This window comes from Felis catus, chromosome D3 (assembly GCF_018350175.1).
Source record: "Felis catus isolate Fca126 chromosome D3, F.catus_Fca126_mat1.0, whole genome shotgun sequence".
In the NCBI taxonomy this organism is placed as follows: domain Eukaryota; kingdom Metazoa; phylum Chordata; class Mammalia; order Carnivora; family Felidae; genus Felis; species Felis catus.
The window spans coordinates 50388452-50416360 of NC_058379.1; the positions used below are offsets into that span (position 1 = coordinate 50388452).

Here is a 27909-nt window from a genome sequence, read left to right on the forward strand (position 1 = left end):
AATTCATAATTTTATTAATTTAATTAATAATGTTAGTGGACATTTGCTGTTATTCTATTTTTCTCTATTTATTTTCTTTTCAATTAATTTTATGACCTAATTCTTTCCTTATTTTAAAATGATCTTATTTTCTTCTTCTAAAATTTAGTTTATTTGCATTCTTCACAATGTACAGAGAATACTGATACATATGAATTCACTTTTGAATACCACTTTTAATATTTTTATTACTTTTTACCTCTTCCTTGGTTCAATAGTTTTTTAAGAAAGTATGTTTTCATTTCTAAGGGGTTGAACCTTGTTTTCAGTACAGAAAAATTTATATTTTTTATTCCACTGTTGTCACTTAATATGGTGCATCATTTAGGTTTCTTTGAATTACTGACTTTGCTTTTGGTTTGGTATCAATTTTAATACATGCTTCTTACATATTTTATGTGAAAAAAAGTTACTGATAATGTCAAGAACTGTGGAAAGTTGAGAATTTACCCCACTTGATGGCTAACAAGTTAGCTTCCATGGTTGTACAAATGTTGGGAGAAGATATGCAACTCTGGGGTCAGAGAGAAAGGATTTTATCACTCACAGCAGCAACAGTGGCTAGAGTATCATCATTTTTATGTAAGTTTTTCAGGCTGTGATTTCCAAAAGACAAGGTAAAGAGAACTAGATGACAACTACACACACAGTGATATCTTACAGGAGAGGAACCCTGAGTTTAGTGAACCTGATCCTTTTGTAAATGACAGTAAGCATGTCTCTCCCTTGTTCCAGAGAAACATTGAATAGAGCTGTCTAAACTATATTCATTAATTTGTTTGGTCTTAGATAATTTTGTTGCCTAGTTTTTGTTTGTTTACCATTTGGCTTCTGTTCTATAGGCTATTTTGTTTATTTTTATCTTTCCAATGCTTTAGAAAGCAGACTTCCTGTGTTTAATTCTGTTAGTGGATATTTCATCATTATTAAGATATATTCATAACTATTTTTCATTAATCAAAATAGTAACACAGAGGACCTTGTTTATTAATTGTAAACTTTGCCAGTGTTATATTTATACATAGTCCTCTTACCAGGAGATTAGAGTTTTTAAGCTGCTGCATTTTTATTATCCTAATAATGCCAATTATTTTGAGTTTTCAGTATTAGCTTCATTCTCTGCCATCACATTTTGCAACAGCTGTTGGAACACTGTGGTCACGGGTTGAAGGCCAAGGGAAGTATTCCTAAATTCTCCAGTTTCTTTGTGTTATGGAGCCAAGGTGGAAGTGAATCAGAATTCCAGTGGGTCTGGGAAACCAGCTCAATGGAATGAAGTTGACCCTTCTGCATGCACCATGCAGAATGATAAGGAAGTGGGGGATGCTAAGGGTTCCCTTCTATGGATGCCAAATTCATAATGTGCTGCCAGGCGCCCTAGAAATGATCCCTTTCCTCCTGATCCAAAGATTCTATGGGGAGTGATGTCTGTTTCTATTCCCTCTCCCCTTCTTTTCTCCTCTTTCTAATGTCCTTACATCTCCAGTATCATCTCACCCATTACTGGCCTCAAGCTTCACAGTCTAATAAACTTCCTTTTTAAAGTAGCCCAAATGCATGGGAGCACCTGTCTTCATCTGTTTTCACTACCATAACACCATAGACTGGGTGGCGATACAATAGAGATTTATTTTCTCACAGTTCGAGAGGTTGGAAGAGATCAGAGCGCCAGCATGATTGGGATCTTGTGAGAGCCCTCTTCCTGGCTTGCAAATGGTCTTCTTGCTGTGTGCTCACATGTCCTTTCCTCAGTGTGTGTGCTTCGGGAGAGAAAGACAGAGGAGAGAGAGAGAAAGAGAGAGAGAGAGAGAGAGAGAGAGAGGTCAATCTTCATTTTATAAGGCCAACAATCCTGTTGGATTAGGACCCTACCCTTATAACTTCATTTAACCTTAATTATTTCTGTAAGTCTTATCTCCAAATACAGTCATGTTGAGAATTAATGATTCAACATATGAATTTGGGGGGACACATAACAGTACTGTAACCTTTGAGATCTTCATTTATACTATAATCTGGGCCTGAAAGCCCTTTCCACTTTTCATCAAGGGACCAATTTGTCCTCATCTTTCAAGACTAGCTCAAGGACACCCCCTCCAGGAATTTATGATTGAAACCTTGGTGGCTAGTGCTATGCGGTCCTTCCCTGTGGATAGTTCTCCCTTGTCTGTTAGTGTTGGATGAGCTCCAGTTTACCATAAACTCTTCAGGACAAGGGCTAGTTTCTTACTTACCTTGAGACTTTCCTGTCTTGGGCAGTGTCTAGTTCAGAATAAGCCTGTAATCAAGGTTGGATAAACTTAAAGCACAGATACTACACCACTCATGTTCAATGAGGCACCTGAAAATCCTAGGAGAGACAGGAGTAGGAGGAGGTGGTGGAGGAGGTAAGGAGGGAGTGGTACCCAGTAGGAGCAGGGACCTGAGCCTGAGTGGCTGAACTCTAGATCTTATTGCTTGACCACCAGGATTTCTCGGGCCACGAGCAGAGAGCCACAAGTTTGCATCAGGTGATGAAAATTGAATCCCTTCCCAGAAATAAACATTCTGTGAATTAGTAAAAATTTGCTGCAAAGGGTGCTAGCCTGCAGTCTGGCATCTGGGAAATTCAGCTGCATAGCTAAGTTGCCTGGAGGACATACACTTCATAAAGTAGTAGAAATCAGTATAGCAAAACTGTTAGGGGTCTATAGGGAATAAAATTCATCTCCCCATGCAGTCTTTTTTCATAACATCTCTTTGCTGTAAAGAAGGCCTCGTGATAATAAGAGTGTCCTTTATAGATTAAATGGGGATTGATGACCCTTAAATTTAGCTAGAAAATAATAATTTTTTTAACTCCAGCATGATCAAAAAATTTGATGTGCCTTTTAAGAGTATAAAGATGGAAAAATTATCACCAGCTTAATTATTTCCACCATTGTTTCGCATGCTGTACATACGCATTATAAGAAAGGAAAAAGTTTGGGGTCAAATCTTTTAGCCAGGCTCTTTTCTCTCTTTCAGACACACTGTACCCAAACTACATTCTCTTTTCTGTTCTAAAAATAAAACTAGACCTTTGATCAACAGCTTTTTTCACATGATGCCAAACATTTGGAGCGAAAGGAAATGTTCTTACATTCACTTAACAAAACTGCTCTTTTAGTTGGTTCACATAGATTTATTTTTGAAGACTGAATTGCTTGCTAATTTCCCAGTTAGAAGCTCATGTAATTGCCACATTAGCATCCTCTTCTATTCCTTCTTTGGATGCTCTCCTATAACCTGCTTCAGCTGCTCTTGGGTGCGACCCAGGCCACCTTCACCAGGTATGTGCGGTATGGCCGGGCCGGTGTTGTTGGTATTTCAAAAAGTGCAAGCACCAGGAGCATGAACCTTTACTATCCCCTCTGCACACTCTCCCTCTTTAGTCTCTCCTTCCCAAGCAATTACATCCCAAGCAGCATGGGGTGAAGAAAAGTGGAGCTCTTTCTCAACAGCAGGGTATGAAGAAGACTTTATCTCAGCAAGGCTTAGTGTCTTTTCCGTTTCATTGAAGACTTAAAGACTAGAAACATTTTAATACAAAATACCATAATCTCTTTAAAGTATACTCTAGTGCTTTCATATTTCAGTTTTACTGCTATGAATATTTCATCTTGACTTTTTTTTAAAGCTAATTACGTAAAAAAATAAGTAAGGGAAGATATATTTGTCTACGTTATAGAGAAGCTTTAAAAAATCAACTTCTTAATCTATGATTTGGTAAATAGACCTGTGTGTAAGAGTGTAATTTATAATTTTCATCATTAAAATTTTTTTCCTATACCTGGTGAATCTACTGAATGTGTTGATGGCGACTTTTAAATTTAAGTAAATTCTTTAGCTTTAGTAAATTTTTGTCAGAGCCGAAATACTAAATTAACGTAAAGACCTTTTTGGTCAGAAGGCTGCTCTCAGTTCAGATAACAGTTTAAGACAGACAATGAAATAGATTTTGTTGACATAAGAACAGTTGTAACTGTGGTTTTGATTTTGCAAATAAAAAGCACCAACGTCTCCAAAAGTTCTTGTCACAATATTAGTTACATGATGCTATTTTCTTATAATACATCTGATAAATAATTTTAATAGTTTCCTTAATGAAGGATTAAAGAAAGATTCAGGTGCAAATAGGTATTATTTTCTAAAGAGCCATAGTAATGACAAAAGTCTAGGGTATTTATAAATATTTCAAAGTATGAATAGATGCCCTGGAAAAATTGCTTTCATTGACAACTGAGTTAATTATAGTAGTTCTTTTATTCAAAGCCCTATTATTTGGCTGTAAAAATCATTGTAGGTTAAAAATGGACTCACATCAGCTTCTCTATAGGTATACTATTTTACATACTTTTAAAAAATGGCCTTGATTCTTTTCAAAATGCGCTGAATACAAATATTCTAAAATATATGTATTTTCAAAATGGTACTCTGTGACATAAAATCTGAGTTATTTATAATTATTTTAGATACCATATTTATTTCAGATTTTTAAAACAACTTTGTAAGAATTAGCACGATCATAGTAGAAGTATATTAGGTACACACATTTGAATGTGCATTTCATACGTTATATTTATAAGAGAATGTTAGCTAATCTATGTCTTTAGTTTTTCATGCAGCTCTCCGGGAGACCAGAATGTGGCTATCATGGAGTCATTCGATTTTAACAGAGATCCTTTCTCTATAACTAATTCAACGCATGGCTATATGGGTAATTTTGAACAAGTGGATCTTTCTCCAACCTGAAAGGCTGCCAGGAGGGAGAGTGAGTGAGAAAAAGAGGGTTTCAAAGGAGTCACAGAGAACCACAAAGTAATCACGAAGCACTACTGTATTGCCACAATCCCCCTACAGAAGTGCATTGAGAAGTGGTGATATAGAACAGAAGAGGACACATCATTACAATGAAACACTCTATAATACTTGGGACAACAGTTGGGAATGATTTTGTCATCAAACAGAACAGCCGGAATTGTAGAAAGTTTGACTCTGTTATGAGGAATTTTTAAAGAGCTATGATAGCTCCCCTTGAATCTCATATAGCAGTGAAACATGAAATACAGAAGACTAGAAATGTAACGTAGAAACTGCATTGTAACCTTTATGTATTACATTTAATGGAAAAAAAAAACCTTTAAGCCAAATATTACACTATACAAGTATATAAATTATGATTATTCTAAATTTAGATATAACCATTTTATTGAATCCATAGTGTTGGAATAAATTACTAAAGAGGGCTCAGTCTTCTAGCCCTGTGAAATCCTAGCAAATGAAATACATTTTGGGTCACATCAGAGCACCAGTGCTATAGTGAAGGGAGGAAAACCTGAATTTGCAAATGTCATTGGAAATACTTTAATAGCACCAATAAAATGAACAATCCCAGAGGCACCTGTGTGGTTCAGTCGGTTGAATGTCTGACTTCAGCTTGGGTGATGATCTTGCGGTTTGGTTCACGAGTTCGAGCCCCGCATTGGGGCTCGCTGCTGTCAGGGCAGAGCCTGTTTCACATCCTCTGTCCCCCTCTCTCTCTGCCCATCCCTTGCTTACGCTCTGTCTCTCAAAAATGAATAAACATTAAAAAAAAAAAGGAAAAACCCCAATGAATTATAACAGTATCACTGAATACTTAATGTTACTGCCATTGCTGAATTTCAATAGAAAGAAAGCCAAACATATAATGACTGGGAATTATGATAGAGACTGATTCTTGAGAATAAAGCAGAAACCTTATTGTAACAGGGCCTGATGGGCCATTGGAGTGACTTGATTCTGAGTCTGGAGTTTTGGTCTGACGTTGCTTAAATTTTCCTTACCAAAGTTGAAGATTGATGCTAGGTCCTGGAGTCAGGAGTTAGGCTGAGCCCACCAAGGGGGACTACATTTTTAATATGAAATCTCTTTATGATGTAAATTAGGCTTAGTATTGTGGGAGTAAGTGATATGTTAGAAATACTGTTTAGTACAAGAGTAAAGACCAGGTCAGTCGTGGTTTGGAATTCATTCATTCATTTTCAAATATTGTATGTGTGCATGGAAAATGAATAAGCATCAATATTTGTCTATAACTTCTGCTAAAAGGTACCTATTGAAAGAACCCAAGGAGGAAAACGATATGTTAAAAGGAGTGTTTTAGGAGAATTAGTTAATAGAAGGATTTCAGTGTGAAGTGACTAGAATCAGGTAGTATACTTACGAAACTTTCAGTGTTTCTAATTCAGGTGTGGTATGATAATATCTTAAAATTTTAATTAATGGGTTTGCTTTTCTACACATCCTTATACTTCATCTTCCTCTATTCAGTTAGGGGTATCATTGTCTAAAAGAAAATGAGGATTATTGCAACAAAGATGCAAAAAACCAGTCAATGCTAAGGTTTTGAAACTTTTCATGGGCCAGTAGAATTGCAGGTTAAGTTTTTCAATAATAGAAGTGGACATTATTAGAGAGAGAAAAAAGAGATTTGTATAAACAGCATGGGTCTTATCAAAAAGGGTAGGTTTAGAAGTCTATGTGTCTAGCCAGGATTTTTTTTTTTCCTTTCCACCGGAAGCACACAAACAAAACAAACTAAAAAGCAAAGAACAAAACTAAAGCAAAAAAACAAAACAAACTAAAAGACAACTTCCTGACCTTGGAGGAGAAGGAGAGGAAAGGTAAAGAAATGAATAGCAGAATAAATTAAGGCTCAGGAGGTTGAGAATCAGGGCTTCCATCCTGCCCTCTCCTCAGGTCAATCCCTGATGAGTACAGATGATCAAAACTCCACTGATGTTTGGGGGAATCCAGGAAAGAGATGCATCTCACAGATTCCAGATACAGTAGGGAGACCTCAACTCTTGAGATAAACTCTATATGGAGCATGGAACACAAGTTGGAAAGTAGAAATGGCTACAGAACCGCATGTAAGAGTGTTGCAAGCTCTGAGACGGGCAAGTCTGGCACCCGGTCAAGCTAAGGAGGAAGCAGAATGAGCACATATTTGGCCCATGAGCAGAGAAGGGCATTTTCAGTCACGCATGCAATGAGTGGGGTGCCACAAAACCAAAGGCCAGCCATGATCATACCTCTCATCAGAAATCAAGGTGGGTGGATGCTGATCACTATGGACCAAAGCTTTCAACGGTGAGGGAACGTCGGAAGCAGCTGGACTCCCTGTTGGAACCCAGATTCCTGGACCGCTCATCCAGAGTTTCTGATTCAGTAGGTCTATGTCGAATGGGGTCCAAGTACTGACATTTCTAACAAGTTCCTGGGTGGCACGGATATTGTGGGTTGAGGACCTCACTTTGAAAAGCACTGTTCTAGATTAAATGTCTTTCTTCCAAACTTAAGATGGTATACCCTCCTCCCCTGCCACACACACACTCAGAATATAGATGGCCCTTGGAGAGAGATGTGAAAGAGAAGGGGACACATTGTGATAGTCTGAGAAGTTACCAAAAAGAGCATGAATTTATAACTGAAAGTACTAAGTAATCACTGATTTGAGAGAGTGAGCCTCGATTTCCACATAAAATTCACCACTATCAGCAGAAATTTGGCTCGGGGGCCAAATTCAGTTCAGTTATGGAGAAATAAAGTAATTTACTATTTGTACACCTCAGTTTTGTTACCGTGAAAATTTGAGCCCAGTCTGCTAGTGCTTAGCACAAACTGTGTACCGAGATATAAAAACAAACTTAGAACTCTTGGAGAGGAAACATCCAGAAAGGATGTTTTGGTCCTTTGTTACAGTGAAGCTTTGTCATACAACATTTTGCTTTTTAACTGACATGGGAGTAGGATGTTTCCATAGCCCTGGTACCACCATTCTGCTACTCATCCCCTGGGCCTCCTCGGAGAACAGAGAAAATAGGGGCTATGTCTGAGTGGACAGCCCTTCTGAGAGCTACGAGAAGGCAGAACATCTGTGTGCCTGGGAACACTGCTCCCACAGACATAGTTCTCCATCTGGGCCCCTGCACGAACAGACTTAGTGCCCCATTCATGACTTGCTCCGGGTCCTTGTGCACCCATGGCAAATAACAATGTTCAGTCTCCAGTGGAGTGGGATCCTCTTCTTTCAAGGGTCCAACATAAAATGTAAAAGCCTGTCAGATGGCATTTATACATAGGCAGCTGGTAGGGCTTCTCTGTTCAGTTGCACACTGGTTTGACCTCAAATCGGACTGTGCACCTTCCGTTTTGCATTTTCCCTTTGCAGACAAGAGCTAGGTCAGTAATTTATAACTCTTGCGAAGCTGAGTGCACATTTATGAGGCTTAGCTGAAATGAATCTATTACATGTTGCCTAACATCCCCAAGTCTTTCAGCCTCTGGAAGCCAACCTTTCCTTTGATACTCTCATACAGTTACACAAGCTTCCATCCCAACCCACTGATGGAAATTCAGTGTCGTTCCTTCCCCAGTATTTCTAAGGATTCCTCAAATGGCACAGGGCACGTATGCCTAAATACATGGTGCTGGATACACTGCCTACTCTGAACTCTGAATCTTTTTTGCTCTCTGTTTTTTTTAACCTATAGTTGTTTTATCTACATATCTAACAGCCTTCCCTCCTCATACTTTATCCAAGGCACAGTCCAAATGTCATGTAGACATTCCCCAAAGCTCCACTAATCCAGTCATTTATCCCTTTTCTTTTTTCTTAACTACTACGTGCCAGGTGATGGGTGCAGCACTAAAAATACCCATAGTTTGGTGTACTGTTGTACATTTTTACAAAGTATGGAGATTTTCTCAAATGTAGGAAGTTAATGGATGACGGTGCTAGCAGGGAGCAGTAACACCTAACTCCTGCATACCAGTGTCAGATATCACCCTTTCGAAGCCACAGGGATTCCCTTCATGGACTCCATCGTTCTTTTGAGGACAGCCTCTGTGCCTTGTGCTTTGTGGTTGACTGATGCTCTCATTCTCTATGGAGGTCTTTCTCTGTCATCTCTTTTCCTCAAGTCCCAGAACTTTTCTAAAACTCTTCTCTCTGGAGATACCAAAAGAAGAAAAGAAAAATTGATTTTTTAAAAGTTACAACAAATCATGTAGCTTACTTTCTCTTATTTTAGTGCCTTTTCATAACCAAAAGTCCCAGGACACTGTTTGCTCAAACACAAGAGACAAGTCTTTTGGACAGGATTCATGACAAGTTAAGAGAAGTTTACACAGACCATTTTTCCATCATGGACAATGCAAGCCACCACTATCGATGTAGTGGATCAACAAAACACCCTATGTGATAGGTAAATGATCAGGTCCTGGGGATTTGATTATGACAGAAAGGCAGACAGTATATACTGCTGCCCTACTAAGAGAAACCAAATCTCTTTGCTGTGTTTTTTTCTTTAATAACATATTGAAAAAGCATTTGCCTGATCAATAGCTAAACAGCAGATCTCAGGAGGTGTTCATTTATGCCAAAAAAGAGATCACGTTTGGAGAAACAGCTGCAATTGGAGTAACTTCCTGAATATGTTTATAATAATCTACTGTCCTTCTCTGTGGCCATCAATTCAGTTAAATGTAGATATGATAGGAATCCTATGTCTGCCTAACTCTGGTACTGTTTTGGTGGCATGAGTCTGTGCCCTCCTTCAATTTACTTTACAATTTGGAAGACAGAAGATAGTGTCAGGGACTAATAATCATCTGTTCCCAATATCCCACAAGTCAAAGAACCAATGTGGGTATTCTGGCATTGGCAGACTTTAATTTTGCCTACTATGCATTCAAAAAGTAAGGAGGTACACCTGGGTGGCTCAGTTGGTTAAGCATCTGACCTCTGCTCAGGTCATGATCTCACAGTTCATGGGTTTGGGCCCCTTATCGGGCTCTTTGCTGACAGCTTGTAGCCTGGAGCTTGCTTCAGATTTTGTGTCTCCCCCTTGCTTCCTGCCCTTCCCGCACTCGTGCTCTTTCTCTTTCTCTGTCACAAAAATAAACATTAAAAAAAAGTGAGGCTATTACCTCATTTTATATAATGTAAAATCACTCTGGTTGGTAACTATAGGTCCCTTTGAGGAATCTCTAGGAAGGCTCAAGTTTATTATTTTATACATACACAGGGTACTTCTTCAAAAGAACCTGGTATACTCTTCATCCCAAGGCCTCTGAGTATGAGAACTGGGCGAGAGGCCATAGCTCTATTGCTCCCCAAATCTGAAAATGAAACCTAAAATGTTTAAATTATAAAAATCAAGTAAGTAGTAAGAAGCAGTTCTGTTTCAGTCCAGTGGACACTATGGTCTACTCACCTCCACCAATGTTTCTTGTGGCTGAACTCATTCTGATTTTAACCTGCTGCCCATTTGGGGAATCATGTCCACTTGTCTCTGGTCTTCAAGCTTAAGAACAGCCACTTGGCCTCTGTAAGGAGACAGTTATCTCATTATCCCCCACTGAACTTAGGAAGCCTGTTTCAATTAAGTTACTTGTTATAATCATGCGTGGCATTATGGGGTGTTTCTTAGTGCTTTGATAAAGGAATGTCCTTGGAGCCCATCCAGGTAACACAATGAGGAGATGAATGGCAGGTCACACTTGATAAATTAGTACTAGCATTCTGTCTTTCTTTGTATACCTTCATCTATATTATATCCTAGAAATTCTTGCATTTGAATCTTATCTAGCTTCGACCACTATGGAGTTCAAATTTTAGTCTATTGACCAAGTAATCTGGTGAGCCACAATTGCATACTCAAACAGCAAACATATTTAATCCACAAATTCCAGGAAAGTGCAATAATGGTGATAAATATGACTTATTCCAACAATTTGTTTCTGTCTCCCTGTTCTAGGACCCTCAGGATCCATTCATACCATTTCGCCCCAGGTTTTCATCAATATAAATTAGCAACATCTTCCAATGTTTTTGATGGATAAGCTATTTTCTCTGAAGTAAGACTTCATACCCATTCTTCTGTGATCTGAGTGTAGTTATGAGTCTGGAAGCAGTGCAAGTTGATGAGACATATCTTGTGCAGAGTCAGCAATCCCAAGCAAGGTCATTTTTCTCAAGTATAGTCCTCATGCTTTCTTCAGACAGGGGAGAAAGGGTTTCTTCCACTTTTAAGAAGGCACAGTAGAATGTGAAGTCTCAAATCTGTCAGAATCTACCTCAAATCCCCGCTTTTTTTCAATAAGTACCCTAACTTTCATATAAGATACCAAGCAAAGCTGTGAATTCAATGTGCTTTGTAATTCTGAAATATGCATCATCAGACTTTGAGTTCAGTTTTCAAATATATCAGCCATATATTTGGCTATAAGAATAGGAGAAATTTTAGGAACTTCTTTTGTTTTCTGATTATGCTATGAACTGAAAATTAAAAATCCCGAGCTTTTTGAGGCACCTGGGAGGCTCAGTTGGTTGACCATCTGACTCTTGATTTTGACTCAGGTCGTGATCCCAGGGTTGTGGGATCAAGCCCTGTGTTGGGCTCCACGCTGAGTGTGGAGCCTGCTTAAGATTTTCTCTCTCTTTCCCCCTGCCCTTCTCCCCTGCTCACGTTCTCTCTATATAAAAAAATTAAAAAATAAATAAAAAAATAAAAAAAGTAAAATCCTGAGCTTTTCAATTTCTCTTTGTAGAAAGAAGTGATACATCAGAAGCAGATAGGCTACCCTATAGGCCCTATAGTCATCACTTACAACCCATTGTTTTATTATACAGCCTCTTTGTATCCCAAATCCTTGCCTTTAATAGCCACTTCATTTCAGACAACAATAGTGATAAGTTAATGATTATTTAAAAGTCTTTGAATGCCATGGACCATGACATTGAGGTTACGTTAAGTTCAAATTTAATTAGGCACAAACTATCCCAGATCCTTCTCATTTTCAAAGTCTATTTTTTAGGACCACTTCAGTACCAAATATTTTCTCAGAGACTCCTACTGGACAAGAGCAGCTACTTGAAATATTTCAGACAGGAGAGGATTTAGTAGAGGGCATTAGAAGCTTTCCTAATTGCTAGAATGCCTGGAAAAGCAAAGGTCATGGGAGAGCTCTGTTAACTCTCAGATTCACCACTACCTTACAGAGTGGCAGGGAGTTTCAAGAGACAAAAAATTACTAGTAATTATACAAATGTAATACTAAAGTAGGTGATTCACTAGGAAACACCTGGAGGTCACTGCAGAAGCTCAAATCTGCTGAAGACCATGTTTTTACCCATCTTGATGTAGGAACAATTATATGAATTGTGCTTTCTCTCTTGCACCTTTCAAATTCTGCATGAAGGCCTCTCATTGGCAAAATATAATCTGGAATCCAACTGGCAAGGGATTCAGAGAAAAGCAATGGTCAGGCTTTCCACCACTGAAAATAGGGGAGGTTAAGTGTGGAGAAACCATGTTGGTTTGTACAAACAGCACAGACAGCATAATAAGGTTTTCTGACATAGTCTATGAGTTTGGTTTTTTAATGATTTTGTAAAAAAGGGACAACTAAAGGTATCTTTACATCTTTACCCATATGCTACACAGTGGATGTTGATTAAAAAGTTCATGGTTCAGGGGCGCCTGGGTGGCTCAGTCGGTGCGGTCCGTGGGTTCGAGCCCCGCGTCGGGCTCTGGGCTGATGGCTCGGAGCCTGGAGCCTGCTTCCGATTCTGTGTCTCCCTCTCTCTCTGACCCTCCCCTGTTCATGCTCTGTCTCTCTCTGTCTCAAAAATAAATAAAAAAAATTAAACAAAAAAGTTCATGGTTCAACTAACACAGAGAAAGAGGCATCAGTGACTACATGAATCCATTCTAGGTTGATTTCTGGTAATGCTGTTTTGTGATTAGAAAAGAAAACACAGAAAGAACCACTTCTTGGTCAACTGTAGTGACATAAAAATAAATTAATGTATAAAAAATAACAAAAAGCAAGAGCAATGCAAAGCAACTAAAATTTTTGCAAAGTTCAGTTCTATCTTAAAAAAACATAGTCAAATAAATAAAGAATTAAATATTTGGATGAAAGCAGAATAAACGTTTAGCATCCAAAATAAAACATTTTTGTTGTTGTTCATAATCACTGAGATAGAGTGTATGTTGGCTGAGTAGAACCTGAAAGTGAATCAACAAAATCTTTTATAGGTCCATATTCCCTTCTTCCATCCTTAGAAAACATAATATTGAAATAATGTACTAGTAAAAAATTAAATCACTTAATGAGATTTCTCACAATTACCAGCATCCTTAATATTTATAGGTGTTTGATAGTTTATAACTTTTAAATCTCCATGACATCTTCTAACACAGCGCTTGGATAGAATAAGTACCAAATAAATACTTGTTGAATTACTGAAAATGAATACAGACTGTACATTTTAAAGATTGTACCAAAAAATGGTAAACAGGCTTACTAATGTTCTTAAGCACTGAGCTAGAAATCAAGAAAGAGGCAGTTAATTTTAGCTGCCATGAGTCAATTCATTGTGTGAAGTTGGGAAAATCATTTCAAATCTGTTGAAATCCTTATTTATTTTCATAATAATGAGCTCTCTTACCTACTTCACAGAAATACCTTGAAATAATTACTTTTCTTTGAGCCCTTCGGAAGTAACAAGACTATAGTCTTACAATGTGTATTGATAACAATACCAGACTTTTATAGTAGTAAACAAGCATGTGCTACTTTATATATTTGTGAGGTTTCATTGTTATCTAAATCCAATTATATGAATATGAGGAAACAGTTTGATTACAACAAATTTCAAAAGCTTAGGTATTATATATGGGATATTGTTCATGTATTCAACAAATCTTCTCTTTCCACAAGGTCTGTTTAAAGTCTCACTGTCTTTCGTGTCTTGCCCAAACCTGAATTCTACCGCCAGCTCTTAGAATATTGCCGCTGCTCCAAAATAGGCAGCTTTTACCCCATCAGATAAAGGACAACCTTTTGCTCCCAAGGGGCTTTCCTTCCATTATTTCTTGATCTCTTGGTAGTGCTGAGATGTTCTTAACAGAAAGCTTTTCCTCCTTCTCAAGGATCTTATATGAATATATTTTAAAATCCTCAATAATGTTTAAAAATTATTAAACACCTTTATACTGGACGTCCATCTTCCCTTTCAACTATGTTCAATGAGAAAAGTTTTTAAGCCCCTAGTCCTCCAAATGAAAACTTGGTTATTTCTATAAATTTTGTAATCACTCTTAGGAAAAAGAAAAAAAAAAGTCCAGAGGTCTACCCTGTCTAGGGATGCCCCAAGAGCGGCACAGGGTAACATAAGCAGGGGCATCGATCAGAGCACGCAGGACACAATACGTGTACCAGAAACATTAGTTCTACTTCTGCTGCTCCAGCCTCAACATGTTTGGGGAGGTAAGCAAGATTCATACTATTTATAGAACTTCTGGTGGAAGATTAAGACCAGTAGAGAATTCTGCAAAATTTTTCTTATGAACTATAAAATACCCAAGAGTCCTTCTTAATTACTAAAGTCTGAAATTAGAAAGTCATATCTCACATAAAATTCAAAACTCCCAAACTCAAAATTTCCCCCTTCCCTCAGCTAGGCCCTGTTACAACTGGAAAGCTATTGGTGGAGGAGGACGCGGCCAGGATTTTCTTTCTTTCCAAGATCCTCCTCTTCTAGAGTGTTAACTTTGATTTCTGATCGGTCTGGGTTTTGATCAAGGGGTTGCTGGAAATTCACACACAATCCTCCCTCCTCTGGCTCACCACTTCCCTTTGTGCTGTTGGTAGGGATCTGGTTCAGCTCCTCTCTGTCAAGGACTGCTCATCTCTTAGATGGACTGAGTATAAGCTACCCTCAGCTCTCATCTGTGCATATGAACTACTTTTTGCTCAAGGCAAATATGTACCCTTTGCTCAATGCAGCAGCAAACTGTCCTTTAATATTGTGAAAGAAGCTTTTGTGTGAAGTCAAAAGTCAGGGGGGCAATGGTGTCTCTCAATGAAAGTGAACATATACCAAGATTTCCCAGTGATTTTGTTTTTAATTTGTATTTTGGTTTTTTTCCTTACCAGTAATCTTTTTGAAGCCTCTTTTACTAACAGCCGATGAATAGCTGATGCTCCCTCAACCTCTCTCTGGGGAGAAATGGGACTCAGGGCACCTGAACAACTCTCTCCTTTTATGCCCTTTCTGTGATTGAGTTTGATTTATATTAAAAGTTTTAAATATTTATTTAAATGTTTACTGGAAATGTGTATCTTCATCTGACACCTCAATTGAGATTTTCATATTTGCTAATTCTGGCACCACAGGAAAATTTCAATTTAACATTCTATTTCTGTGCACTAGCACAGAGGGATACCTTTCTCTTGATGGTTTTCAAATACATGGAGAACTAAGGGATGGAGAGGCTCTTTATGTATCCATGTATACTTTGTTCAAGAAAATAAAAGCACACACTTCTCCTTGTTGGCTGTGTTTATGGGATCAGTGGCTCAATTGGGGACTATTAGAAGATTCTTACAGTTTCCCAGGCTGTCCTGGAGACTGTGGTTGGAGGGATAGAAGGAAGCTCATGTTCACTGGTTTGGAATTCCAATGTTGGTGACTGCATCAGCCATCTTGGTGATGCTGAAGGGAGGGAGACGTCTATGTGCTTCTTCTCTTTTCTCTTCCTGGCTACTTTTTAAAAAAATTTTTAAATATTTATTTATTTTAGAGACAGACAGACAGACAGAGCATGAACCAGGGAGGGACAGAGAGGGAGACACAGAATCTGAAGTAGGCCCCAGGCTCCGAGCTGTCAGCACAGAGCTGGATGCAGGGTGGAACTCAAACCATGAGATCATAACCGGAGCCGAAGTCAAGACACTTAACCGACTGAGCCATCCAGGTGCCCCTGGCTACATTCTTTCTTACTTGGAAAACGATTAAGCTTAGATCTCCTTAAAATGCAGAGAGTAACTGAAAGTACAAGTCTCAGGTGTTCTATTTATTCTCAGGAGTTTGGCTGCAAAAGAATTAACCTATCCATTCTCAGTTATTTTCTGGAATGCTCACATTTTGGCACAAAGGTTTTCATTGGTGCAGGAGAGCAGTGTGAGAAGGTGGTGGGGAACCTGACTTTCAAATCGACATTCTGGCTGTTTTAAGAGAATATATCGAGATCTGCTTGGCTAGGAAGGAAATTTCCTTCATTGTAACAACTTCATGTGATAACTTAAAGCAGATTGCTTAGGCAGCAGAAGCTGGAAGGACACAAATTGGTAGCTCAATATGTCCAAATTTTCAGTGGGATGATAAATCAGAGGGTGTCCTGCTCTCAGGGTACAGCATGTTCTGGGTCTGTAATTCTTACCTTTGATCTTGGAAAATAGAAAGCATGCTTACTGACTTTAGCCAGGTACTGGATGAACAGAAAAGCCCATCCCTCTGCTTCAGTTAGGATGCTTTAAGTTATAACAAATTGGCTTAAATACTAAATGGGCTTTATTGTACCATGCAACTAAAATGTTCAAAGATAGAGGAGAATTTAGAAAAGGTCTTGCATCTCTCTAACACTTTGGATCTGCCCTCTGCAATGAATTGGCATGAATGAAAAGGCTACTTAGCACCAATTTAGGGCTACATGTTTCCTCATTCATGTCCACCAAAGAAAATACCCAATTGGATAATCTTAGACCACATGTCTGCCATCCTTTAAGACTATGATGGTTGCATAAGATATGCATTATTCTATTGGAATAATCTAAACTAGTCTGTTGGAAGACTAGTTTGAGGGCCATTCCAAGCAGTACTCCCAGTAATAGCTACTAACTGGTGGAGGAGAGAAGCAATCGCATTGCTGGATAATTCCCAATCATAGAGACATTTTTAAAAAATAAAGTAAAGAACGGAGTGCCTCGGTGGCTCAGTTGGTTGAGCAGCCGAGTTTGGCTCAGATCATGATCTCACAGCTCTTGAGTTCGAGCCCCATGTTGGGCTTTGTACTGACAGCTCAGAGCCTGGAGCCTGCTTTGGATTCTGTCTCCCTGTCTTTCTGCCCCTCCCCCATTCACACTTAGTCTCTCAAAAATAAATAAAACATCAAAAAATAAAAATAAAAAACATAAAGTACAGAACTTTACCCTAGATTTCTGGAAAGTCCTGGAGAATCGTCTTTCAGAAACTCAGGTTACCTCCATTTATTTATTTATTTATTTATTTATTTATTTATTTATTTATTTATTTATTTATTTATTTTTAGGTTATCTCCTGATTAAGAGGTCCTGATAGTTGGGATGCTTGGGTGGCTCAGTCAGTTGAGTATCTGACTCTTGATCATGGGATGAAGCCCCATGTTGGGCTCTGCACTGAGTGTGGAGTCTGTTTAAGATTTCTCTCTCACTCTCTCTCTCAAATAAAAAAAAATGCACTAAAAAAATAAATAAGAGGTCCTGATAGTTGATCTTCATTTCTTTATGTACCTGGGGGCATGGGGCTCATAAACACTCTAGTTTGGCCCAGCAAGGCTTGAACTGAAATAATTTCTCTGTGGTTTTATATTGTTTCTTTGATCCTTTCAAAAGCACCAATTTCATCCACATGTCATATTGGATCCAAGAATCAGAGTTCAATCTATATTTATACCACTTTTATTTATATATGTTGAATGTTTAATAATTATGACAAAAATTCTAAGCAATAGAGCATTAGGTGATTTTTATCTGATGGTAGTTCTTTATTATAATTTTTAAAAATGTTTACTTGCTTATTTTGAAGTGGGGGCAGGGGTATACAGACGGGAGGGGGGGGGAGAGAGAGAGAGAGAGAGAGAGAGAGAGAGAGAGAGGATCCTAAGCAGGTTCCCCACTGACAGTGCAGAGCCTGATGCAGGGCTCCATCTCAGGAACCATGAGATCACCCCCTGAGCTGAAATCAAGAGTCAGATTCTTAACCTACTGAGCCACCCAGGTGCCCCTGATGGTAGTTGCTTTAATTTTGATTCACCACACTTCCTACAAAGGCTGTGGATGTGGCTACATGGAATATTTACTTAACTGTACTTCCTATCAATACACATAATCTACTTCATTTGGCTTGGATTAATTTGGTTTTAATTAATTATCTATTTTAAACAGCTACCAGAAATAGCCATTAGGTATAGCATTGACTTGGCTTGCTATAAACAAAATTACTTTTATGATTTCTAACCATGGCAATGTGAATTTATCCAAAGAGTACTAAAAACTTAAACATATATTGAAGTTTCCAGGTAGCTACTCATTTTAATGATATGAAATATAATAAGTGAACCTTGCTTCAATGATATAATTGAAAATAAGACACTTCTTTAAAAATTTCAAGTGTCTTGTTTTTCAAAGCTGGTTTCTCCAAGAAATTACCCTCCTTGTTTTCATAAAAGCATTTTCTTTCAGAGGGAAATTTGCCTGTTAAGTGTTTTTTGACATCCCAGAATTTTGTTGGTCTGATTTTCTGAAACTTTTCTTATTCATATTGGCTACAAGTCATTATGACAGCACCTATTACTGATAAAAAAAGGAAAAAAATCAAGTCTACTAGAGCATTTCTAAGTTACAGTCCAGTACAACAGACATCAGAATGAATTTAAAGTAGGGAAATGTAATCAGCCACATTATAAGAAAGTTTAATCTGTTATACCCTTAGGGAGAAACAAAATCTGAGTCTAAAGATCATTATAACTGTAAGAGATGTGAGCAAATCAAAACAAGCAAAGAAAACCCATCTTACAACAGATTATTCTTCAGAAAAACTAATATACTAAAATTTGTGGCCACCAATAGTGACACCAAATATTATCCATAAATCTTGGACTCATTAAATCAATTGTAATATTTTATACTTCACTTTTGCATTTGTGATATAATCAATGCATTTTTTATTTCACCAGTTTATCTAGAAATTAGTCAGCTTGGAAGTTACTCATTGTTTTGTTCAATGTTTATTTCCATTGGTGCCATACCTTGGCACACAATCACTAGAGAAATATATGGTGATATCAGTGAGGAAGGAAGGGACGATGAATTTACTTATAGGATTAGAGAGAACCTTGTGCCTTTAATATTAATATTGACAACTCATCTGATGGCGTGATTTAATAGCCTGTAAATCCTCACTTATTTTACTGAGGGTCTGTTGAGTGAATCATTCGCTGTGCCAGAAATTGTGGTAAGTACTATACATAAATGAATTTATTCAATCCTCACAAGAACCTTGATGACCCAGCAACTATTACTCTCATCTTATAGATTAGACATTTGAAGATTAAACGATTATTTTTTTCATCTTATATATACAGCATGGGGCCAGAGTTAAAAGCCAAGCATGTTTAATTACAAAATCCATGCTCTTTACAACCGTTTGCTATTTCTTTCTAGTTATATTATTCTTTTCAAGTAGATTATTGATTACACTTCTCTAGCCTTAATTATGCCTGGTCATAGGTATAGTGAGGTTTTCATTAATCCAGAATAGCTTTGCAGACTGACTGAGGTTAAGATCTGGTTGAAAATTGGCTTGTATACTATTTCATTGATTAGAATATGCTCATTTGTTTACATTCTAACATTTTTGAAATCAGGATGGCCTTATAATTGATGATAAGGAAGTATCTGGCATACTTTGATTATGATAGTTTAGTTTTTCTTTCTTAGTGGCATTTAGGCTAATGTTATGTATTCAATACACAGTTTCTTAGATTAGATGATATGTGCTACTTACCTCTCCAATGAAACTCAGTAAAATTAGGCAAAGCAGAGTAATTCTGATTCATGCTCAGCTCCACCCCATGCCATCTTCTGCACAGGGTTGGGAAAAAAAGATACTCTGCTTAGAGCTGGGGTGAGTTTAAGAGTTTTACCTATTATTGTCTCTGTTATCCAGAGACCCTCAGTAAAATAAGTAGGTTCTAACAATGAAACTTCTGCTTCTTATCCAAATTTTCCCCTGGATATTTTATTATGATTTCAAGTCATCTATATTCTTTTCCTCCATCTCTTTTTTCTCCTATTAATCAAGAGTTCAGTCTTTTTACTAAGGGTTCTTTCCATAATTCCTTTAAAATTTAAATAAAAATGGATTTTTTTGAGGGAGCCAAAACATAAGAGACTCTTAAAAACTGAGAACAAACTGAGGGTTGATGGGTACAAACTGATGGTGGGAGGGAAGGGTGGGTGAGTGATGGCTATTGAGGAGGGTACCTGTTGGGATGAGCACTCAGTGTTGTATAGAAACCAATTTGACAATAAATTTCATATTAAAAAAATGGATTTTTTGGCCTATGCTTTTTACATATAGATATGTAGGATTTTAAATGATTTTAAATGATAAACTAGAAGTTTAAATTTAAACTTCTTTTTTTCTTGTTATTGTCCACTAGTATATAAGGATACCTGAATTTTTCCATTATGGAAATTCCCACTATTACTGAAGGGCTTAACAAGGTATTGAAATTGATAAAATTTTTATTGTTGTGTTTTTTATCTGTTCTGAAGCCTCTGGAAAGCTCTGCCTACCTCCTCTCCCACTTCCCCAAATCTTTCACTAATGCCCCTAAGGGAAATTGACCATTTGAACCTCAGAATATCTCCATAGCTTAAGTGCTAGAGAAGTGTCTCAGTTTTCTCTTATCTAAAATGGGGGAGGAGAGGTGTGGGATAATGATACAACCTACCTATCTTGCTTATAGAATAAATTAGCTAATACAGGTAAATCTAAGAACAAATGTCTGGCACCAAATAAGTGTTCAATAAATGTTTGCTATTATTAGAAGCCATTTGGTATAGTTCATAAACCTGCTAGGCTAGTCTTTTTTCTGGGTATTTTACAGATCATAAATTCTTACAAGGCAAAGACTGTGCTGTATGCATCTTGATATCCCTCTTTAGACTTTTTTAAATGTTTATTCTTTTGAGAGAGGGAGAGAGAGCGAGTGAGAGCGCAAGAGGGGGAGGGGCAGAAAGCGAGGGAGACACAGAATCCAAAGCAGGCTCCAGGCTCTGAGGGGTCAGCACAGAGTCCAATGCAGGGCTTGAACTCACGGACGGTGAGATCATGACCTGAACAGAAGTCAGACGCTTAACTGACTGAGCCACCCAGGCACCCTTTGATATCCCTTTTAATGCCCTAAAGTTGTGCATTACATATTCTGAAAATCCCATTTTTTATTGATGGGCAAAACTTCCCATTTAGCACCAACCTGAATTGGATCTGTAAGACTTAATACTTACAGGAACCAGGGTATGTAGATCTCTCCCACTTAAGTTTGGTATAGTGGAAATGAAAAAGGCTTTAGGCTCAGTCAAATCTGAATTTTAATTGCAGTTGTCTTTTACTTTGATATTGGGAGTTACTTAGAACTCTCTGAACCTCAGTCTGCTTCTGTAAAAAGTGAGGGATATTTACCCCATTTGGTTCTGGTGGAAATGAAATTATATAATGTATGTAAAGCACAAAGACATATAGGAGGCTTTCCATAAATAGTAACTATTGATAATTATTGTTTCTATTTAAAAAATTATTACCTTGAACAGATTACTTAACACCATTAAATCTCAACTTCTTTGTATATAAATTTCTACATATATAAAGGGCTAACATTACATTATTCACATGATTAAAAAGAGGATTCAGTTACATACAGGAAGTTCATATCAAAATGTCCTTCACAGAGTAGGTGCTCCACACATGATTTTTATCCTTTATTCCCTTACTTCCTTTCCCACATCTTATTCCTTGATATAACAAAGGAGGAATTTCCTTGTTCTTTTTTTTTTAAGTTATTTATTTATTTTGAGAGAGAGAGAGAGAGAGAGAGAGAGAGAGAGAGAGAGAGAGAATACACAGGGGAAGGGCAGAGAGAGAGGGAGAGAAAGAGAATCCCAAACAGGCACTGCGATGTTAGGGCCGAGCCCAAAGCGGGGCTTGATATCATGAATTGTGGGATCATGACCTGAGCCAAGGTCAAGAGTTGGACTCTTAATCCACTGAGCCAGTCGCCCAGGTACCCCTCTTTTTTCTTTCAAAAGAGATATTTTCAAAAGTTCCCTAACTCTTGAGTGTGTTGTGCTGTTGTGAAATTTTAGCAAAAATGAAAGCCTAAGGACTTTGGGTTTTGAGGTTAGAAAAGTTATGGAAGCATTTGGAACAACCTTCACATATCTCTCATCACCAATACCACGCAGCATTCTGTTATTTCCCATGGGTGTTTCCATTCTTCGATTTTCAATGGTGCAAAGAGAATTAACCCTTTAAAACTTATAAATAGTATTCTTGAGGAGTCCTTATTCCATTATGTAGTTTCTATATTTGTTCCCCAAGAATTTTTTAGAGTTGTGGTTCCTTTGTCTGAACAAAATGAAAAGATCCTAAAACAAAAACAGAAACAGCTGCTTCCTACACCATTGCAGAAGAAGCTTTAGGAGCAGTCTTACGTGCTGTGTTTCTAGTCTTTCCCAAAGAAGGTGAGAAAGCTTGTATAGATATGCATATTTGGATTGGGACACCACTGTTCTAGAGGATGGTATTTTATATTGATAGCATAATTTGACAGTAAATCATTATTATTATCTCCTTATTAAAAGATCAGAATTCAGAGCACAACGGTCATGCTTGCCAATTTGACCATGGAACCATTAGTAATACTGACAGTCCAATTACAATTGTGCTTATTTCGTCACTGATTGGAATCATGGCAATTTGGGAGGATATAAAAGCACGGAGGTACCTATAAACTGAGTGGGGCAGGGAGTAGCGTCCCACATTCAGTAACAGCTTCATGGGTGCATCCATTTCAGGATGTACGGCAGGAACACTGAAAACTTTCAATATTTTACATGCCACACCTGTCCTAAGAAACACAGTATGTGACACACATTTATAATAAAAAGCTCTAACTGGAATCATAACACCGGTGAATTTCTTTTCTGTACTCTGTGTAAGGAAGAAAGAAGCAAAGCACAATGAAATAAACCAATATCTGGTCAGCTCAGATTTAGAGTTCAATATACTACAGCTTATTACCTCAACAACAATTCATACTGACCCCAAGGCACTGTAAAGTCATCAATCATAAAAGAAATATTAAATTATCTTTACAATACCTATTTAGCAAGGCTGTAAAGTAGACTAATACATTTTGCAAAGATTTTTTTTAGCCACTTAGGTTGAAACGAAACAGGTTTTTCTATTTAACCCCTCAGTTATCCAGAAAAATTATCTTTATGAGAAGTTAATGAAGGTTCTTGTATCCTACTAATGACTGCCAAAACGGGTACTGTTGGGATTTTAATTACCAGTGGGAATAATACACAGTAAGGAATGTAAGGAACATGTCCAAGATGGGCTCACCTTGAAACATTCATTATGATCCCTCTAAGTCACATTTAGATACTGAAGAGAATGTCAAATATCCAATTCCTATATCAGTGCTGCTAGTGTAAGGGAAAGAGACACCATCAGAAGAAGAGGTAACCCCAGTCCCCCATGAACCCTTGCAGAGAGAATATAATTAATCACTCCCAACTGTCCCAACCTTGCATTTGTAGTTTCTGACTTAAGTGGAATATGCCTACCATTTATCTTCATTACTGGCCAGCAACATTAATAAAAATCAGCTTAAGATCTGAGCACAGAATCACTTCCTATAGATTCCAATTTAATTTAGGAATGCCTAAATTGAGGGAAACATCTCTTCTCTGCCTTTGAAAAATGAGTTGGTTTTTCTGTGATACCCAGCAACGGCAATAAACAAAGATGATGCAGATGTGAAGACCTGTGGCCAGTTCCTCCATTGATTACCTCCAGACATTAATTTTCAGTCTAATTGCTGTGGTTGGCACTTTCACCTCAGTGGTACTTACATATGCCTACAGATCTGTTTGATCACAACTCTTGAGTTTTGAATTATTTAATACTCAATCAGTTTAGAAATGCTGTCCTTCATATTCTATCCAGAAGTCCTGTAAAGGAATAAATCTGATGTGATATTTAATAAAATGGATTTTCCAACCACAGATCTCCTTAATAGTTTACCATCCTTGTAATCCTGAGTTATTTTCTTTGTTCATGAAACAATTGCTTTAGTAAAATCAGAATCACCAAACACTTCCATATTCCATCTGGATTTATGGAGCATTAGAACACATTATACGTAAAAGATGATAAAAATGTATTTGCCTTGTGAAAATTATGTCTTTGTAAAAGTGTTGTTCTTTCTATTTAGCTGCAACCTTATGATTTTTAAAATTCTTAACTGTTATGTCAGACATTTTTAAAACAGTCCATATAAGTTCTTTTTTTTTTTTTTTAAGTAAACGGTCTATCTCCTCTCATACTGAATACATAACACTGGTTAGCTCTTTCAGCATTGCAGAAGCATGAGCCTCAGACCACCCAGTCTTTGTACTTGAGATGTTTTGAACAATACTACCATCCGAACTGTGCAGTCGGGATCTCCTCAACTTCTTTGTTCTTCCTCCAAAGTACTTAATGTTGTTTTAGTGGCGACAATAAATGTTAACTTTCATGATTTTCTGTACTTAATTGTGACACGACATTATGTTTATTCATTGTTTTCCAAAAAGGAAAATTATGAGCAAAGCATATGATATTAATTGTTGGGCCAGTTCTCATGAATCTATTTCAAACAGCCTTTCCTTCTTTTCTAATAACTGCTTATTTTAATTGAGGTATCAACTATTTTATATATATGAACTTATCTTTTCAAGCTAAAATTTTGCTGCCTTTCAAAAAAACATTTACAACCCTAATATGTGTGTGTGTGTGTGTGTGTATACACATATATAATCCTAAAACAAATAAACACATATATGCACACATGCACAGTAAGCCAAGTCTAATAAAAGTTTAGATATGCTGAGAAAGTCACATATTTTTAGATCTCTAAGTGACTATTGTTTACACAGAAAGACCAGTTCTTACATTTATCAAGGCCAATGCAATATTACTAAAGTGACTGCTTCACAGAGAAATTAAATGAAGGCTTATCTAAAGAACTTGTTGAATATTTTCAGATAAATAATGGTCTTTTTTTGCCTGTTGACACTATTTCAGCCTGAGTTATCCAACTAATTTTTAAACTCTTCATTCCACCATTCCTTATAGACAGCCTCATATATTAATCAGTCTACTTTGATGGCCCTTTGAGAATGGTATCTTAATGTATATGTAAGTGCAATAAATAAACTTTAAATTTATAGGAATAAAGGAAATGGATGTAAATTAAGCTGGAAAATGTAGTCTGTAGCCAAGCAACCCCATGCCTAGCTAAAACACAAGGGAAGTTTCTACTGTTAAAAAGAAATAGGAGAATAGTACTTACCCAAATCTACTGCTATGACCACCCAATCTGCCTTGTGCACCCTTCTTCCCACAGAGACCACATCATCTTGCCCCGAGTAACAAAGACTGAAGTCTCATCCACTAAACTGCATCCAACTCAAAGTCCAGGATCTCTGAGTGATATGTTGATGTTCCGACAGGCTTAGAAGTGGCTCCTGGATCCCCTATGACCTAGAAAAATATCACTTTTCTACTTCCTATGCCACACCCAATAAAGAATGGTAGAGTGGGATCAAAATAGCCTAATACAATTTTTTCTGTTTGGAAAATGGAAGATGGGGAAAAACGTAGACATCACTGATCCATAGCAATGGTGAAATTCTGTAGCTCATTGTTTCTATGGTTCCCATATTTGCCTTTTTATTTCTGACTAAGATTTTAAGGGAATTGCATTGATAAAGAAGGATGCCACAAGGGGCAAAGGCTTTAGGGGTTAACGTACTGACCCATAAAACAGTCCCCAGGTTTCCTAGCTGGATCTCTAAGAGAGCAAGCTGTGAAAGCTTTGTCGCCCCAGGAAGGCATACTTGTAATGCCAACTTGTCTCTTATAGGCAGACTTTTAGTTAAGTGCTCCCAGTAAGTTTCATTTGAGAACCACCATGCTCAAAGCTCTCTTCCTGTCTTGTTGATGTATAGACTCTCATTTGTTTGTTGGTTGCTGCTCTTGACCATCCGTGTTCCCCTCAATTTACTGTTTGTGACCTTGAGGCCATTTGAAACAATAGGCATTGGTGAGGAGGCAGTCCTTAATCTGCTTTTGTCACTGACTGAGTCACATTTGAGAATACCTAAGCCAAGCTTCTGGAGAAAGGCTGTGTAGAGTCATCTTATTTGTTTGGGGAATAGAGCAGTTGGTTTTTCCAATTCTGTCCTACCCCCAAATTCTGCACTGTCAGCAAACGGGCTGAGAGTTTCCTTTAGCAGAATTTTCTTTTCTTTTCTTTTCTCTTTTCTTTTCTTGTTTATTTATTTTGAGAGAGAGAGTGTAAGGGGCAAGGAGAGAGAGGGAGAGAGAGAAAGAGAGAGAGAGAGAGAGAGAGAGAGAGAGAGAGAGAGAGAGAGAGAGAGAGAGAGAGAATTCCAAGCAGGCTCTACATTGGCAGTGTGGAGCCCTTCTTAGGACTTGGAACTCAACCCTGAGACATTGACCCGAGCAGAAATCAAGAGTTGGAAGCTTAACTGACTGACCCACCCAGGCGCCCCTTAGCAGAACTTTCTTTCCTTCTCTGCTTGTGAAACGTGCCACGGTTAATTCTTGCTTAAATTCTCTCCTTTCAGTCCCTTGTTACACGGCATACGCAGCGCACCGCACCAACACTGACATTTTCCAAACATGTCTCCTAGAGCCATAGTCTTAGTATGGAAAGGGTCTGTCCCCCAAGAATCATGGGTAACGGTTTTGCCAAATTTTTATTGCGGCACGACAGAAGTCACCATCTCTCTGATCTCATCAAAACAACATTGCCACATAGTTTCAGGTAGGGCAGCACCAAATGTCCAGTGGCTGGAAGAGGTCAACGGCGGAACGTGACCTCTGGTTGACCTGCGAGCCGGCCCCGGGGGGAAGGGGCAACTGAGAGGCTTTTCCCTCCCTCTCCTGGCCTCCGAACGAACGTGTGTTCCGCTCACTATCCCTGTAGCCGGAACCACTTCAAGGGCGCAACCTTGAGAGAGCCCAGCGCTACGGAAACGGTCCGCGCTGTGTACGTGACTGGCACCCCGTGAGCGACCCTGTATAAACCCAACAGTCTTGCAGGCGGGGATGGAAACGCACTCCCCTTGCGGCGGCCCCGGACAAGCCTCGGTAGGTTCCCCTGCTTATTCAACCTGCCACCCTACCAGCCTGGCGTGACTGCCTCTCGCTTGCTTCTCTCCTTGCCCTCCGGGCAGGGCGGTTCCGACCTTCCGCCTGGAACTCACCGGGTGGTGGAACAGTTGCTGAGTCAGGAGACGGAACAAATGGGCCTCGGGCAGGAGGCATCTTAGGGGAACCCCCAAGTTGCCCGTCAGGCCTCTATGCGCGGGGCGGGAAGGGAGGGCTTGTAGCGCGGACGCCTGTGGGCCCCGCGTGAGCTGCGGCGCCCCGAAGGCGCGGGCTGCGCGGCGCAGGTTGGAGGAAGTGCGCAGAGCGCGCTGGGGCCGGGAGGGGAAGCGCAGGGGGCGCAGCGGGCTGGCCTCTCCTGTGGGCACGACGCTGGCCACCAGCCCCGCCTGACGTCGAAAGTTGAGAGAAGAGGCTTTGCGGGTGTCTGCCACTCTGCAAGCTTCCTGGCTGGCAGACAAGGCGCAAGAGCGGGATAATCATTTGGGGGGTGACCTTAGCCTGCTGCTTATGCCACGGGTTAAGGTCCAACTGCATATGACAAGGCCTTGACTGTGGCACAATCTGATTGGGATGCTAAGAGGTGGAATCCCTGGAAATGTGAGGAGAGTGATGGAAAGGATATGGTGGCGATTGACAGTGAAGCGGAGGGAGCATCCCATGTTGTCCGACTCCTAATACAAAGGAAAGCAACTGTAACCCCAGCCAGTGGAGCAGCCCCC

General features: G+C 38.6%; 1 long non-coding RNA gene across 2 annotated transcripts; it reads right to left on the bottom strand.

Moving 5' to 3' along the window:
• Positions 1-257: 257 nt before the first annotated feature.
• On the bottom strand, positions 258-27463 carry LOC109493385. Of its 2 annotated transcripts, XR_002147603.3 has the most exons (4): positions 27286-27463; positions 10323-10434; positions 8877-9055; positions 258-1799 (listed from the first exon to the last, which is right to left on the bottom strand). It is a non-coding gene; the product is annotated as an uncharacterized LOC109493385 (long non-coding RNA). The 2 variants fall into 2 exon arrangements; XR_006588190.1 differs by lacking the exon at positions 258-1799 and having other exon boundaries at positions 5251-9055.
• Between the last annotated feature and the right edge of the window lie 446 nt (positions 27464-27909).